The sequence below is a fragment of the Pelodiscus sinensis genome, chromosome 12 (genome assembly GCF_052426305.1).
Source record: "Pelodiscus sinensis isolate ZL-2025 chromosome 12, ASM5242630v1, whole genome shotgun sequence".
Taxonomy (NCBI): Eukaryota; Metazoa; Chordata; order Testudines; family Trionychidae; genus Pelodiscus; species Pelodiscus sinensis.
Genome location: NC_143063.1, coordinates 16,467,259 through 16,482,939, shown reverse-complemented (window position 1 = coordinate 16,482,939; position 15,681 = coordinate 16,467,259). Strand labels below are relative to the sequence as shown.

At 38.2% G+C, this 15,681-nt stretch overlaps 1 long non-coding RNA gene across 7 annotated transcripts in view; it reads right to left on the bottom strand.

Annotated features, from left to right (window-relative positions):
• The window catches only part of LOC102443395 (uncharacterized), a 55,698-nt gene that overhangs the window by 35,458 nt on the left and 4,559 nt on the right, over window positions 1-15,681 (bottom strand). For 2 of the 7 annotated variants that reach the window (XR_012906744.2, XR_012906746.2), the window contains exons 3-7: window positions 12,509-12,620; window positions 12,205-12,282; window positions 10,584-10,692; window positions 9,316-9,381; window positions 3,352-3,465 (exon numbers count right to left, since the gene is read on the bottom strand). This is a non-coding gene — a long non-coding RNA (uncharacterized LOC102443395). Of the gene's footprint in view, window positions 1-644; window positions 3,466-3,657; window positions 3,931-9,315; window positions 9,382-10,583; window positions 10,693-12,204; window positions 12,283-12,508; window positions 12,621-15,681 lie in introns of those variants that run through there. The other 5 variants (XR_012906747.2, XR_012906748.2, XR_001368119.4 and 2 more) reach the window with 4 other exon arrangements.

The following is a 15,681-nucleotide window of genomic DNA, read 5'->3' as shown; positions in this document are numbered from 1 at the left end:
TTGGCCTGTGCCATGTCCCTAAAGTCAGACAAGGCTGTTTTCACCATCCAGTCTGATCTCTTGTTTGATGCACACCATAACATTTTATCCAGAGATTCCTCAATGTAGCCCTAAAACCTGAGTGTCTATGACAGACTTTCTTGTTGAAAATCATCCAGTAGTGATTTAAAGACTTCAGATAATCGAAAATTTACTAGTCTTTGGCAATCAGTTTCAATTGTGACTCTCATTAAAACTTTGCATCTTCTTTTCAATGGGAACTTTATTAACATAGCTTCAGCAGAGTAGCCGAGTTAGTCTGTAACAGGAAAAACTTTAAAAATAACGAATAGTCTAGTAGTACCTTAACAACTAACAAAACATGTAGATGATATCACAAGCTTTCATGGGCAAAACCCACTTCTTCAGATGACTGGAAGTATTAGAAGTCCAGCTCCAAGAATAAATTTATTTATATAATCCCTATTCTGTTGACACTTGTTGCCTTGGAAATATTTTGTTATACCTGAAGTATGAAAACTTCTCTCTAAAAATCAATTGTGATACTAAGATACATTTTCTTGACTACACAGTTTGTTCTGCCGATTCACTACAAGTCTGTATTAAAGCAATAAGTTAAAAAGTAAATTCACAGTACTACTCCAGAAGGTAAACCATGTGTTTAGTCAAACATGTTTGTGGAGAAAAAAATAGATGTTTAAAATAATAACACAAGATTATGAAAAGCTTGAGATCCAGAAATATTCATACAAAATACAGTAGTCATTGTAGAGCCAGGAAGTCTAGTTGAAACCAACCTGTTATTTGGAGTATTTATAAAGAAAAAAAATTGTCTGCTCTGAAATGACACTTTCTTTTTTAGAGCTACATAAACAGTATGACAATCTTAACTAAAATACTCAGTCATTTTATGTGCTCGGGTAAGATTTTAAGTCAATGACCTAATGTTCTGTGTTATATATCAAACATATGATATTGCACAGAATTGGTTTAATTATAACTACATGGTATTACTACTGTGTAGATCAACAAAGATTATTAAGAAATCCCAAGCATTTCATGAGCATTTTAATATCGGTCCTAGAATTGCCAGACTTAAACAGCACTGTTTACATGAATTAAGGCCTGACTTAGAAGAGCTGAGCATTCATAACACTAAGTTAATGGTAGTTGGGGATGTTCAGTAGTAGGCCTTTTGTTGTCCCTGCAGCATCGTGGTGCCTCTGACTCCACTGCTGAGCTGATCAGTAACCTGAAAGAGAGCTCATGGCACTTTTTCCGAGCCTAGCTCTAAGCCCCGTTTCTTTCACCATTGCACCCCTCTTGAAGAAGAGATGCAGGGAGGATGTTGGAAATCAAGCAGTCAGTATTCTGCCCTCTCAGACTCTGCCAATGTGGGAAATACTCTATATGCATGGATCAACAGAAAACAACTTTGACTTCAGCAATCAGAACTTTCTTAGCAACACTTATGCAGAACGGTCTGTCAATCTTTAGCCCTAGCATGAAAGTAGTGGTTTTCCACATGGCTGCTCCTGAATACTGGCTTCTAGTCTGACACTTTTTTGGTGGTGCCCACTTTCTAAAAGGTGCTACAGCTATTGAAATTACTTGTAAATGTAATTTCAATCAAATCTCTGAGCTATTGCTCAAATCTCTGAGCTATTGCTCTAAAAGAACGTGCTCACCTACCTAATGCCACAATTCTAGAGTGTTATGGAAATTTTCGGGTACTAGTGGGCCGTATGTAAAACGATGTGGGGGGGAGGAATGGTATTGCTGCCTGTGGGAACTGCTCTGTTCCTGCCAACAGACCCTGTTCCTCCCTCTCCAAGATCCCTTTTTCCTTTTCTGGACCAATACTAGGAGCATAATGAACAGAGAGTATCAGGGTTACAGATCTGCATGGTATCCCCTCTGCCTTCCCCATTTAGCTTACTTGGGGAACATGCACACTTTCTCCTTCAGCCAGCCAGAACTCTTCCCTTTATCCCACCCTATTGGCCAACAGTTTCAGCTACTCCACACTGTTCTTCTGCCGAGTGTAGAAATGGTTTCCCATTTCTCCTCTTGTTTTTTCTGCAGCACTAAGCCAGTGACATTTCCAGCCTGCACAATGGAAAATCCTGTCTTAACATGCAAGTTCAATAACCTGTTTCAGATGATCATCTATTTTGAAGGAGTTCCTTCGTGACTCATGCTTCGCAGTGTTTATTGCTTTTACCCAATAGTATCTCCATTACCAGAGAGAAATAAGATCACCCTAATCTGGGCATATGACTATTAAGAGCAGTTCTTCTGGTTCCGGGAGGCAGCAGGCTGTAGGGACAAGAGCAGTCCTGGATCTGAATGTAGCAGCCCACATATACATAGATTTATGAAACAGTAAAGCAGGGTACCACAATGTTTCATGTGTCCATGCAGCTCTTATAAATTAGGGATCAGTTTAGGCGGCCTCTTAGGCTATATCTAGACTACATCCCTCTGTCAGCAGAAGGATGTAAATGAAGCACTTCAAAAGTGCAAATGAACCCGGGATTTAAATATCATGTGCTTCATTTGCATAATCACAAAATGGCACTCTTTCGAAAGCGCTATTTTGAAATTGAAACCGCAGTCTAGACTCGGTTCTTTCAAAAACAGGGCACTTTTTTGAAAGATCCTGTAAACTGTAGGCTCCTGTTTGACTCTAACTCTGAATTATACTGGTAAAACCAAGCTGGGAGTGCAAGGGGTTGGCATGAAGCAAAGATGTGCAAAAGCAACACTTGGACTTGGTTTTGTGTGAGACTACACCCTAACCATTTCTCTCTCCTCTTCAAATATTTGGATCTGGGCAATCTTCATACATAAAAAACCAAAGCCACTCTTGTTGCTTCAGAAAAGTGAAGTATGTGTAAGGCATCTTTCTTGGCCTCCCTTTCTGGAGACTAGAAAAGCTTTGATCAAAGAAAGAATGTGTAAATCAAGAAAGGAGGGAGACAAACTCCTATTCACTGCATATTTGTTTCAGAAATTCTTAAAAGGTATGCAATTTACTGTTGCAGGAGGCTGAGGCAACAGTAATTTAGATAATTATGAGTGTCATCAGTAACTATTCTATTGCATAAGAGGACTCTTGCAAGAAACACTTCCTCACATAACATTCACCACCCTTCTAATAAATGAGTACACAGTTTAAATTTCCAAAAAAGAAGTTTGACAAATTTTTCAATGACTATATCATTCATTTTATATAAATAAACAATCTCTGATTTTTTTTAACCAAAGAGAATGGTTTTACAAAAACAGCTTCCAAAAGAGTGTCTTTTTGTACAAAAATTGAAAAGTTTTAAGAATGACTTATTTCACCTATTTATCGAATATCATTAAAATCACAAGCAATCCTCCTTTCTGTTATCCTTCTCATCTTGGCAGTAACTGATAAGGAAGATTTCAGGGAGGCTCAGTCATTGATGGCAGGATCTAGAAAAGAAACAATTTTGTACACAGTTATCATTCCCATCCACAATTTCTAGCTATTGTATTTCACTAAAAGCACTTAGGTTCCTTCTCCTACCAGCATCAACACAATGCACAACCGGCTTCATACAAAATTAATGATTATTGTTATATTGCATCTTATACCATGACAATTTTTCAGAGATTGCATCTTACCTGGTTACAACTCATAAACGGTGAAGTTGGCAGAGTTCTATAAAAACCTAATATAAATTGCTAATAGAAATCAGCTGACATCAGAAGACATATGAATATGTAGTATATTACTTATAGGATGCAGCTGAATAATCTTCTATTCCTCAAGAAAGAAATATCCTTTCTTCCCACAATGTGGAGGAGAAGGGCTAAAATTTATGATAGAACATATCATGCTGCATGTCCTCCCAAAAACTTCAGCTTGCCCAGCCAGATGATGGGTAGGCAACATATCTAGAGGAAAGGAGAACAAGGAATGCTTTAACCCCTTCCCCTGCCCCCACACACCTCTGAACTTTGCATAACTAGGATCATTGCAATGCATCGTAGAAGATTTGGTGTAGTACCATCTCACTTTCAAAACACACAAAGAGATCAATAACACTATCATATTGCAACTTTCACGGTAAGATCTACTTTCACTCTGTTGAAATTTTTGCCACCTTCCACACTCCGGAATCTCCTCACATATATTACAAGATAAAGCCAGCTGAAGTTTGAGGAAGGTAGGAGAAACCATCACAAAGCAAAATGATTTCATTATTTCTCTCACCGTCCACATGCCTATTGATTCACTGTGTTGACCTGATGTTTAGGATTTCTGCTGCTGCCTTCCAGCAGCATTTATGTGAATATAAAGAGTAAGGATCTTCATCCAAGCAGGAAGTTAGTTGCCTTGTTGATTAGCAATCACATCCTGTTTCATACAGAGCAGCTTAACTAAGGAAAGGAACATATGGTTCTTAAAAGGGGCATCAAAATAAATATGACAGGTCAGTGCAAACAAGAGATCAAACGAATGAGAAGTGTGCCATATCTAAAATTAAATGTGCACACATAATAAAGATGCAAAAAGAGACAAAAAAGCTACTCTGATTTCTGAATTATTCATGAAGCATGAAGCTCCAGCTGTTGCCGCCATCCCAAGGACATTTCACATTGGGAATGAAGCTTTATGTTAAAAAGTTAATTTTTTTCCTATAAAAAGGAAGAGAAACAACCAGGTGAGTTTTTAAAGAGAAGTGTTCACTTTATCACCTTCTTCGCAAGCATTTAAAAGGTAAAATACTTACAAAGACAATTCAAGTTTGATTTCTTTGCTTATCTCCTACAGGTTCTCTAATTCTAGACACTTACATTTGAACCTTCCATGGAATTTTTATTCAGTATGGTCATGTGGGAATCTTTGAGCATCATGGACCTTTCGCTTTTTTTTTTAAAATGTCATCTCTTATGACTTAGTGAGACCTCTGTACTGCCTTACATTTCAGAAATACACTTGATTTTTTTATTAATTTTACACCAGCCATTAGCCATTATAGATCAAATACAAATATACAATTTGTTGAAAGGTGTACTGTTTACATAGCAAGCATGACCTCTTCTGTCCCAAGCACATATGACAGCACAAGACAGAATGAGAGGATGCAAACACTAGGATGACTCTTACAAAGAGTCAGCGTAACATGGTGCTGCTACACAAACAAAGAGCTCTCCCAGCTGCCTTGGGAAGCCAAAGGATCTCACTTCCAGAGCAAAATTATTTAGCAACTATACATTTACCTTTGCTTATTGTGATTTTTTAAAAATTTTGCTTTCTTCTTCCCCAAAAGAAAATCATCCTTCCCTATTCTCCTTAGACCTTGTCCATCCCACCCCCTCCAGCATGATTTCTAATTTCAAAATACCTACAAGTGCATTCCTACCTAGGCAAGAAGGTACTATACAAATATGGGTGCTGTACACAGAAGAGAATGTTTGTAGACCAGCAGACATTGCATAGATTTGGGAGGGAGAGAGCAGAGTGAAGTGGATTTTGTGGGTACAGTACTTCCTTGAAATCAGATCCATTTTTCACATATGCTTCACCACTTTAGCCCTGAACCTGTACAGCTAGCTACTTGAATGGAAATAACTTTTACAGCATCTATAGCTCTTCTTTGAGCTTACAGACAGGAAATACAGCCTACATCTCGAATGCAGATTTTTATTAATTGGGGAGTATGTCTATACTTCTCCTCTGTGAGCCCACTATAAGGCAGCTATAGTTTACATATTTTTTACTTTTAATTTTGTAACTTCTTTTGGGGCAGCTGTGTTATTTCATGTTACTGCATATTTTAGAAATGTGTGTCTGCCCACCACCCAGGCCTGCAGGTCCCCACCACGGGCTAGTCCCATGGAGACCCAGGGTGTGCACCACTTTCCCTGAGGAGAAGCTGGTAGCCAGGGTGTGTGGCCCCCACCCCACAGACAAAGTGGCAGTCGTCCCCGAGTTGGGGGTGGTGGGCTGGGCTAAGCTGATGGCTACCCCAACCCTGTGCTACCCACACCTTCCCCTGAGCTCCCCTTCCTCACAACTTCCTGCCCTGGCTGTTGAATCCCTACCCCCTGAACCCCTCCTCATCCCCACCCTGGACTCCCAACCCCCCCATCTCCAGCCCCCTGCCCTGAGCCCATCCTCAACCTCCCAACCCTGACTCCTGCACCCTCCACACCACCAGTCCCCTGCCCTGAAGGACCCAGGAAATGCCAGGTAAGTATATAATGGGGGGGGGGGGGGTGGGGGAGAGAAGAGGGCAATAAGAGACAAAGCAGACAGTGAACATTAATAAAAAAGACCATAATACTTAAAAACTTGAGCGCCCATACTTTCCATGTATATTTGCACAAATGTTGGTTGTCAAAGTTGCATGCAAGCATCCCACTTCAAGAAACCGGCACAGCCTGTATTTCAGGTGGATATGCTACCACTCCAACCACGTCTCATGAGTTTTATATCTCTATACTATTAGGCTACGTCTACACTGGCCCCTTTTTCGGAAGGGGCATGCTAATTTTGAAAGTGGGAATAGGGAAATCCGCGGGGCATTTAAATATCCCCCGCAGATTTAAATAAACATGTCTGCCGCTTTTTTCCCGGCTTGGGGAAAAGCCTGAAAAAAAGCATCTAGACTGGCCCGATCCTCCGGAATAAAGCCCTATTCCAGAGGATCTCTTATTCCCACTTTCAAAATTAGCATGCCCCTTCCTAAAAAGGGGCCAGTGTAGACGTAGCCTTACACAATGTACTCAACTGTACAGTTTGGTTAAGTAGCTAAACAAAAGCCTTGTGCATGGGTGCTTACTATTTTAAGTAAGTGGGTTTTGAAAGCATCTCTCCTCCTAGATAGCTATTGGAAAAAAAGAGATTCATGAAGAATCTAAAAATTAAGCAAGTTTTTGAGACCGATAATGTTTCTCTAAGGTCTGGCTCCATTCTTACAACTACAGTATCTCAGAACCTTCCAATTACCAAAAACACCCCAAGGATTTGAACCAACACCCATTGAAACAAATGGAACCTTTCCACTGATCAGCTCCTAAATGAACCTGGGGATGAACAACTTTAGGTGCGTATATAAAGAGGATTCCCTTGCCTAATTTTCTTCCTTCTTTGCTACTGAACATTGACAGGTAAAACAGACACACACGCCTACACTGCTTTCCACTACTACTTCTTGCCTTTTTCCTCCTTTGTCAGGGTTTTGTCCTTTTACCTTTTTTTAAATTACAGCTTTGTGAGAGCTGAATTTAGGAGTCCAAATAAAGTCAATTGTATTTTAGATCCTAAAATGCTCACAGAGCTATAACTGATGCAAGTAAGAAAAACTATTTCTGCCAATCACCTACAAGACTGGTAATCATGTTCAAGTACTTTGCATCTCCTTTTGGGCATCGTTTACAACAACCAAAAGTCTCCCACAAACACCATGAAGTAGGTGAACTTGCTGGATGGTCTCAATGCACCTGCTCTCCAGTTACAATCCACATGGCAAAGACGACTCAGAATGCATCTACACAGCACCCTTAGCTCGAAATGAGTGACACAATTTGCACCATGCAAGTCACGTAGCTTATTTTGATTGTATTTCAAAATAACTTATTTGGTAATTTGGCGCTGTGTAGACAGAACTAAATTTTGAAATAACTCGCTATTCTGAAATTCCCCTTAATCCTCATGGAACAAGGGTTACCAGGATGCTGGAATAAGCTGCCCGTTATTTCAAAATCTATTTCAAAATAACAGGCTGCTCCAAAAGATATAGAATGCCTATTTTGGGATACTTCTGGTATCCTGAAATAGCACCACAACATAGATATACCCTCAGCATCTTTAGTGGCACAGATTATATACGGGCCTGGCCTAGTGTTCCAACTAACCAGCCATATGCTGAGGGGGATCTATTTCTAGTAGAGGCAGCAGGGTCAAAGCTACCGCCTAACTAGAAACAGGACAAACAGACTTTCAGGCCGAGAACACATCAGTTTATTTCTGAATGAAGAAACTTCCTCTTTGTTCAATGCTTCCAGCTGGGGGCATAGCAGAGCTCATGCAACATCACTCAGGAATCATGTGGCTAAACAGATTTTTCCTTCCTTTCTTCTTGTTGCTGCTAGGAAAGCTCCTAAACACAGAGGGGACATTCCTTCCTAACTCCTTGCATTAGCCACACAAAAGTGCAGAAATGGACAGAACAGTCATGGAGAGCACTTGGGACACCTTAAAAATACTCCCAGAACTACCCGAGGCCAACCAGTCCAGCCTTGGTTCCAGATTCCCTTCATTTTTACTGTGATTCTACTTCTGCAATTGTAATTACTACCTCTCAACTATTTTGTCAGACAGCCAGGTTTCCAAGCACAAGCCCAGCCTCTTGCAAACTAACAGATGTAACTCGTATCAGATCCTGCTTCAATTTGCTGAGTGAAACCGGAATGTGCACCTCCTATTCCATGACTGCCATTTAACCCCAAGAGATTACCAAATTGTCTCCTGCAACATTGGAAGAATTTTTTTTCACCTTCATAAAGACAGGAAAACATCTTCCTGCCAAGAGAGTTTGACACACTAATTGAATTGAAGTGCAATCTGCATTCATGAGACATTATCTGTTACCCCACAGTTACAGACTGATTAGATGATCCTAACCACAATATTATTTGTGATATTAAACAGGATACACACCCACATTGATACAAATGAAGCCCTAGACACACCCCTACCTAAATTACTTGTACATACATATACATATATATATATACATACATACACACACACACACACACACACACCTTGTTACTCAGCCTTAGACACCATACATATACTCAAAACCTGGATTTAAAAAAAAAAAAATAATAATTCCACCATATGATCAACACAAACTGCAATACGAAAACAGCATCTAAAGTTCTGTATGAGAGGGGTCATGGCTCAAGCAGCTATAAGATGCTATGTACACCTATAATACTGCATAAATTATATTAATTTAAATGAAATCTCAATTGAAGATTCTCATTTGGTAAGAGGCATGTAATGCTACAAGGCACAAAACACATACATCATGGTAACTAAGATTTATGACATTGAACCAAGGTTCTTATAAAACCTTCCTTTTAAATTGTTAAAAGACTCAACATACAAAATAAACATCAGTATGCTCAGGGACACTTGGAAATATACAATTCATTACAAATTTTGTTTTGATGTTTCCATGATTACATTTGTGAAACACATTGAAGAATGCCACTAGGCTGGCTGAATAATATTTTTTTTCCGCAAAATACATCAATACTTACAGTTTTTCTACCTCTCTTCATAGTACTCATTAAAAACAATTGTCTGATCTGCTGAACTCTTTGAAACTGAAGAAAAGGAATTGGCAAGAAGTTATTCTGTTGTTAGGCTGTATTTTATTACTGTTTAAGAATGAGTGTTTATAAGACCATGCATTTTCAGCCAACCTACAGTAAAGAATGAAAGCTTCTCGCTACAAGCTAAAAGAAAGTCTTTACCCTGCTCCTTGAAGAGCTCATTTTCACATTACTCAGGCTTCATTATGCTGAATCAATATTCGTTTAGTCACTGGGGTTATTGACATATTTTAAAATAAAAGTATACCCTTCAGCTACTGCACTCATTATAGGTAATTTGTCTTGTCAGGGAGCAGGGAATATTATCCCAGTCTTTCAGGGGCTGACAGCCTATGGAAATACCTCCCCATGGTTACAACTGTAAATAATTTTAAGGTAAAATATTGAAAAATCAATGACTGTTTCCTGCAATCTGTCACAAACAAATCAATCATAATCTGCACAGCCAGAGAGTATGATTTGAAGGAGATGAGAGCAGATGTAATTCTTGGCTGGAATCTCTCATTTCAAAATCACTTCACATAATGGTGTCATCATTTAAACACTTAGCAGTCACTGCAACCGCCACTCAGAACATCCAGTTGGACAAAACCAGAAGGAAGAGGAGGAGAAGATGCCTTTGCTTTTGTGTAAGCAAACATTTAATTTAAATGGTTGTTGCATTAGTCAATTTCACAGACAGAAGAGCTATGCTTGTTCCCATGCAGAAACTGAGCTAATCAATGTTGATCTTCCACATATTCACTGTAAATTAGCATTTGAAGATGTAATGAGTATTAAGAGGAACTGAAGCTTGCTTTTTAACATAAACCAACAAATCAGATATTAATATTCAGCCAACAGTATTGCCAGATATATCCTTCCATCTTCAAATTCACTCTCTCAAGCTAGTTCATTAGAGAACTAGAAAGGAAAATTGTCCATAAGCACTTTGTCTTTAAGGACAAAGAATTTCTGTCCATCACATATTCTATTTCAACTTCAAATTTTCAGTATGTATAGAACACGTAGAGAACCAAAAAATAATAACCCAAATAAATTAAATAGAAACATATTCTCATATTGCATTCAGAGATTAACTATTATATACAGAATTATGTTTGATCTATTTATACATAAGAATTCATACTATGTAGTTAAAGAGCTATTAACTGATATTTGTAAGTAAATCATTTGTGTAAAATTAAACTAACCTATTTTGTAGAATGATGCTAATATCCAACAAGTTATTTGTTCATTCATTTTTCTTTTCTAACAGATTTAACTTCTTGATATTCTGAAAGGTCTGACACTTCCGTGGACCTTAATGGAGGCATGAGAGATTAGTTGCAGCAAACAGAAAAAAGGGCCTAATTCACTAAGGTGGTCAGGAGAATCACTATGTACAGGGCACACAATTCATTTCAACCATATTAGCTGTATCAGATTCTTATTTGTGAGCATTTTTGTTTACATTTATCTCAAACAAAAGTCAAAGGCAGATATTTGCCTGCAGGTAAGAAAAATTCATCTTTTTCTCCATAATAAATATTTATAATATTAGGGCATATTTTAAACCTAGCTAAGATCACTGGAATGTAATTATACTTTTAAAACCATTTATCTATCACATAGTAACACTATCTTAAGGCAGGATCTTCACTGATACAAATTAAACATTGTGTTTGTAGTAAAGGAGAATTTTCAATTTTTGTTAGCAAAATAAACCTATTGAAAAAAAGATAAAAGTTAAAATGCTTCCAGCAAAAAAATTACTAAAAGCCTGATGAAGAAACAGTTAAAGCCTTAGAAACTGCATAAGTCCAAGAAAACTGCTAATGCTGGCTGTCAAGTGAATCTACTTATCCAGTAGAAAGAACTGACTGTTGTTTAAAGTCAAAAAGTAATCAATGAGGAGGAGAAGAGCATCTGTGAATGAGCTGCATGACCTCACGAAGTCAGACTTCTCTATCTCTCTAGATGAGATCTAGAATTAAGCTTTCAGGAAGAGACATCTTCAGGTTGCTCAGTTCTTTTACATTTCTTTGCTGGCTAACTAGCACTTGCTAAGGGAAGACTAACTAGTATGTTAAGTCATTGAGAAAGGGATAACATGTCAGTTCTTCTCCAATGAGAACATCATTTAACACACAGACAGAATCAGTAGAACCCAGCACATATAGAAAATTTGTGTTTGCATCTGTATCCCCAAAAGTGAGCTACAAATATTTGCACTGACATTGTGGATGTGGGTACCAGTGGATATCCACAGGTTTGCAGAGTTCTACATACAAAATTTGTATCTGCATCCACATCCATATCTGCGGATTTTGGGGGCTCTACTAATCAAGTAGATCAAGAATCACAGAAGTTATTAAGGGAAGAGAATTTTTGTATGCGCACGCGAGTTGCTCTATTTGTAAAATGGGGATAATGACACTTCTTTGTGAACAACCTGTCAATTCTGTCATTATTAGGTTCCCCAGACACAGGACTCTTCTCTAACACACATTTTTCAGTATTTTGCCCAATACAGAATTCCAGAAGTTACAGCCAGAAAAGTTCAAAGACTCTATCCTTGGAAAGTGAGAGATCAGAGGAAGTTGTGTAATGCCAGGCATTACACAACTGCTCCAGGGGTGGAGTAAACCCTCGAGAGAGAGCGCGCGCAGCATACAGTGCTGCATAGTTTGGGATTTTTATAAGGTTTGCATGGGCCAGCACCACAGATGCCATTCTCTGCTGAACCAGGCCTAAAGATACTACAAAGGCTTGGGATTTCTTGGGGGAAGAGGAGGAAGGAAGGAGGAAAAAATGAAGTCATTTTATAATTACCTCCATTTTTAGAATCCTCTAATCATTTTCTTAGCATCTCCCCTTGGCACAGGGAGAAAATAGCACTGATGGAAGAATCTAAAAGAGAAAACACCACTTTTATTCAGATTAGTTTTTTCCCCTCCCTATCCAAATGTTTTAGTTTATTTTGCTTATAGTGCCGATTTTCAAACATCATGGATATCAGTACAAAGGCACTTTTAAATGCAACTTCACCTGCTCCATGAATATTATGGATAGTGCATTACCATCATACTTATGTAGTAAAAGAGGTCTAAAGATATTCATGTTAGCAATACCATACCTAATGAATCTTACAAAATCTCCCAGGCACTTGGGAGTGAAGAATACATCTCTTGACTAACTCCCTCCAAAACAATTTCTTCAGTCTCTCAGATCAGCCTCACTCTGCTGGTCTGAAAAAGAAAAATGAAGTTGTTAACTTATAGAAAAAAGTTAACCTCTGTACATCTCACTATTAATGCAAATCCCATCAATTAACTCAAACTTTCTGCATTAGAAGACATTAATTTTGTATTACATGAAAGTAAAAGACAACCCAGCACCAAAGAAACAAAAAACAAAATGTACCAGTGTGATGGACAAATCTGACATATGCAAATATTATGTGCACAAAACAAAACACTTACCATGATTTTTAAATAAGATTTAATAGGATTAAAGACAGCTGCAAAGTAAGCACACACATTCTGGCTTTTCGTGGGGCCTCTTCCTATATTCAGACACCTTTGGTAGGCTGGACTGCTGGAGTCAACTTTCTTGTTGGGGATCTTGCTGCTTTTACTTTTGTCTGCCCTCAACCAAGCTGAAGAACAGGGCTTTGTTTTGGGAGGTGGGGAGAAGGAACAACCTTGTTGCCCATTAAAACAACACTATTTCACTTGGTAATACATGTGTGTGGAAAATACAGTCTCTTCGCCTACTTTCCTTTTATCTGTTTTGCTTTCACATCCAAAAATGTACTGGGGAAGATACAGCTACATTTCATTAGTGAATATAGAAAAGAGCATCCCATGTTAAACACCACAATATGCATGTGATACGTACAGAGGTGAGGAACAAACCACCTATTTTGGTGTGAAACTTGTATTCATATACTTACATCTTGCTTGATTAGTAATAGCCAAAAATATAGCATTTGCTCAGTAAAAATAGGTAGCCTAACAAATTGTATGCATTTCTATAGGGGGGGCAACTTTGGTTTGAACATTTTAAAGAACTTTAGAACATTCCTGATAGATAAAACTGGGATAAAAATATTAAATCAAGAGATGTGTCAATGGTGGAGCCAGAAATAGAATGCACAGTCCCCAGTTAGCTACCTGACAGTCTCTCAAAGATGTCTCCCAAAACAGACAGTTTGGAAACTCCTAGGCTATGACTACATTAGCGGCTTCTTGCGCAAGTATGGTCGTTCTTGCGCAAGAATCCGCAGAGTGTCCACACTGCCCACCCGCTCTTGCGCAAGGAAATTTACAGTACAGCATGGTAAGAGAGGACTTCTTGCATAAGAGCTATGCTCTTTTTTTAACAGGTGTAGGCCCTCTTGCACAGGAGCTCTTGCGCAAGAGAGCAGTGTGGACGCTAGGCAGGGATTTCTTGTGCAAAAAAGCCCTATGGCTAAAATGTCCATCAGAGCTTTCTTGCACCAGAGAGCATCCGCACTGCCATGGGCTCTCTTGCGCAAAAGCACAGCTCGCACATAGCAGTGTGGGTGTGTTCTTGCTCAAGACTTCTAGCACAAGAACCCTTGTGCAAGATATTCTTGTGCAAGAAGCCGCCAGTGTAGACATAGCCCTAGAAGGCTTTGTAATCCCACATTTATAAGTATACTGGTGGTTTTTAAGGTTTAATCAAAGAGCTAATGGTACAAGTTATACCACAAAAGGTGTCTGAACTTGCTTTAAAGTATTTAAACTGAGCTAGCTGTTGAGCTATCCATGGATAAGAAAGTAGATTTCAAACTCTCAAACTGAATGAGCTGTCTCTTTCCATAGAAACTCACAAGTCATCTAAAGTAAACAGCATCCCAGAGAAAAAGGTTCTTCCCTGTAAGAAGCAGGAAGTCAGCATAAACAAAAGTAATTCCTCTACTATTATTATAAAAAAGTGCTAGACTTTTTTTTAAAAGAATGACAGCATTCTTAATAAAAAGTTCAAGCAAGTTTTATAGCTGCAAATGATCCATTGAAACCAGTAATAAACAGCACTGTAGCACTATTTAATGCAACTTCAATATGGCAAAAGTCACAGCCCCATTTTATTTGTTGTGCTATCTAAAATGTTAGTTCTTGGCTTTACAGTAGCTGCTATTTCTGTAACTGTTACAGGCCTGCACACAGCAATCCACATCTTGCTACTTTGTTATAGGATATGAAAGAAGATATCTGGAAACTAAACACAGTACGTGTAACTAGAAACAGAATATCCAAATACGACACTGTGTGTTAGTCTATAAAAATACAGCATGAAGGCTAGAGAGAATACTTCAAAAAAGTAACCTCGGGATTCACGGTCTGATACAGAAATGCTTACAAACACTGTAGGAAATACCTACGTATCAATGGGAGAAGTTCAATATTACATTTGAGAGAAGGAGTAAAGAAGAAGAAAAATTAACTGCTTTAGTGTGGAAGAGGATCAGAAAGAGTGAGAATCATCAGCTGTACTCTTTTTATGGAGAAAAGAGAAATTCATACTTGGATCTATTATAGTTACCATTGCATGAGTCACTTAGCTAGCTTTTCTTTGTAAGACAATAATTATTATAGCAACAAATGAAGATAGCAGATGAACACACATCACAATTAACGTGCAGGAGACAATAGCAAGAGGTGATTGATGACTATCACATTACAGATTAGAAACTAGAAATTATTCCTTATTTTTTTTAAATTGAAGTATCAGATGATAAAAAGAACTATTCTGATATGAAGCTAATAATGCCTCCCTCAAGTTCCTAAGCAAGAGATACAATTGACCTTCAACACAAACATCTTGAGAGATTTTCCTTCCCCTATATGCAGTTAGCTTTTGTTGAGTTCAGTGTATATATGGACATTTCCCTAACTGTAATGTTAAACACATGTGAAAGTTTTTGACTCGGTAAATAAATAAGGTAAATAATTATGGAATCAAATCACGGATGAAAATAAAATACAACTCCTAAATATTACATTGTTATTAAGATCAATCTCTTTAAAAACTTGGAGAGAAAATCCTGTCCCAATCCTGAGAGATATTGAGTATCTGTGATTCATGCTAAGAGTCACAAGAATCAATACAGGTCACAGGTGCTCAGCTATCCTTTGAATTTTGGCCACAAACACTAGACAACAGCATTGTGCATCCTCTTTCAAACTGTGAGCTGAACTGAAATTAGATTAGGGCTCAGTCTAAGTGCAGAAACCTAATTACTGAAAAAGTCAAAAACTTTCACTCATTTTTAACATTACC